The 2,270-nt window shown below is 43.3% G+C and overlaps 1 long non-coding RNA gene across 1 annotated transcript in view; it reads right to left on the bottom strand.

Moving 5' to 3' along the window:
• LOC107653152 (uncharacterized) overlaps positions 1-2,270 on the bottom strand; it is a 6,361-nt gene extending 4,091 nt beyond the window's left edge. The window contains exon 1 of the long non-coding RNA XR_001630190.1: positions 1,981-2,270. This is a non-coding gene — a long non-coding RNA (uncharacterized LOC107653152). The remainder of the gene's footprint in view (positions 1-1,980) is intronic.

Raw genomic sequence — 2,270 nt, 5'->3', positions numbered from 1 at the left:
GGGGGGGGGGGGGGGGGGGGGGGGGGGGGTTGAAACTACACGAGAGCGAATAAATTATGTCAGAATGTTCAGTTGTGTGTAAAGGATTCCTGCCGTTGTTTTTCGAAGCGCTTTCTCGTCGAGCACCGCGGGTCCACTCTGACTACCCGTAACATGTGTGTCGTGTTGTGTGCGGTAAACACTGAGAGGTCTGTTTTTAACATGAAATCTGATCCTGATTCCTGCAGTGCAGTAAATGCAGAAATACGCCTGACGAGGGAAACCGCGCCGCTTTAATGGCTGAACTGTAAGAACAAGAGCTTATTTACACACTTAACAAACACATACTGCGATTAAATCGCATACAACAGTGCAGCTGACTGTCCCAGAAACAATCCGGATAGTTTGTGTGGACATGCTCAGCCGCTACTTTCTGTTCGCTAGAGCACTAACGCGCGCGGCAGCTCTTCAGTCTGCTCAGGTGAAGCTGTGTGTCAGAGCTCAGAGACACTGCTGTGTGAGTCTACAGCCTGCCATAGCGTGTGCACAAGAGCAGGCCAACATCATGGAGGAGATCAACAATAACTCTGTGTCCACACAACAACAACACAACACTACACAACAGATGAACACTACCAAGGGTGAGGCATGCATGCTACTGTCCACGTGTCCTGTGCTTTACCTCAAGCTTTGACTAAAGGAATAGATGCCAAATCATTTGATTTAAGGCTTCATTTTATAAGACTGACTTAATGCACAGCGGTGCCAAATAATATTTTGACACTATAAATGGGTTTCCTTCATTTTTGAACTCTTAGTGTGTATAAATCAGCAGTGTTTTGGTGATTTTTTAGTGGAGGTGTGAAGTCAGGTCCACTGAACACAAACAAACTGGTTATAGGTGCTGACTGGGTCTTGGTCTGGAGGAAAATCAATGCTAAATGCAAATAGTAAATGCAACAATATGTGACCCTAGACCACAAAACCAGTTATAAGGGTCATTCTGAAAAGCTGAATAAACTATCTTTCCATTGATGTATGGTTTGTTAGGATCGGACAATATTTGGCCGAGATACAAGTAATTGAAAATCTGGAATCTGAGGGTGCAAAAAAATCTAAATATTGAGAAAGTCATCTTTAAAGTTGTCCAAATGAAGTTCTTAGCAATGCATATTACTAATCAAAAATTAAGTTTTGATATATTTACGGTAGGAAATTTACTAAATATCTTCATGGAACATGATCTTTACTTAATATCCTAATGATTTTTGGCATAAAAGGAACATCTATAATTTTGACCCATACAATGTATTTTTGGCTATTGCTACAAATATACCCCAGCGACTTAAGACTGGTTTTGTGTTCCAGGGACACGTATTATCATGGGTAGTTACGGTAGCAAAAACAATAGACTTGTCAACTTTTTAAAGTGCTTCCCATATCGTTTGTGTTTGATGTCCAATCAAACGCTACAGTATTTTGGCACACAGTCATCCTGCCAACATGAACATGTTGCGTTTCTTCAAAAAAACATACAACTTTAAGAAAATGCCAGCCAGACTAAATATGCAAGCAGTTGCATTCTGGAAAAGCGTGTTTTGTGCTGTGATTGCAAAATGAATCCATCTCAACTCAAGAGGTATTTGGAACGCATCAGGCCTATGCGGGATTTCAGTACTACAGTATTTGGTTTGGGTTTGATATCCAAAGTAAAACCTGCAGTAGCTTGTTATCTATAGGCAAAATGCAAACATCTATGAGTCTATAAGCACCAGCCGTGTTGCTTTTCTGTCCTTATTTGCTGTCTTTCTTTTCTTTGTAGCAGTCAAGAAGGTCAAAAAAGCAAAGAAAGAGCCAAAGAGAGTGGCAGGCAAGAAGCAGAAGGAGGCAGAAAGCACCTGCAGCCTGATGTCCGAGCTTCCCTTCGTGAACACAGAGGTCTGGAAGGAGCTGGGCTGTGAGTTCACACTTGCTCCTAGAACAACAGCAGAGCCGACTTACCTTTCAGAGCGGCGGTGCGATCCGGCTCCTGTAGGCTAGTCTCGTCTTCCAGGTGGAGGAATCATTGTGTTAAGCGCTGTGTGCAAGGCAGACAGTGAGAGAGCGGCGATGTTTGGTTGCCAGGCGAGATGTGGATCGTCCTTGTACCGCAGCTGCTCTTGCATTCAAATTTCCCAGCTGGCTACATGCTATGAATAAAACATTTGTTGTGCGGCGCCTCTCTCCCGGAGAGTTCAGCAATGCTTCTTCACGTTTGTCAGTGTTTGCTTCTCAATGGCGCTCACATTCTT

This window comes from Sinocyclocheilus anshuiensis, unplaced genomic scaffold (genome assembly GCF_001515605.1).
Source record: "Sinocyclocheilus anshuiensis isolate Anshui unplaced genomic scaffold, SAMN03320099.WGS_v1.1 scaffold1518, whole genome shotgun sequence".
NCBI lineage: Eukaryota > Metazoa > Chordata > Actinopteri > Cypriniformes > Cyprinidae > Sinocyclocheilus > Sinocyclocheilus anshuiensis.
This window is presented reverse-complemented; position numbering and strand designations above follow the sequence as displayed.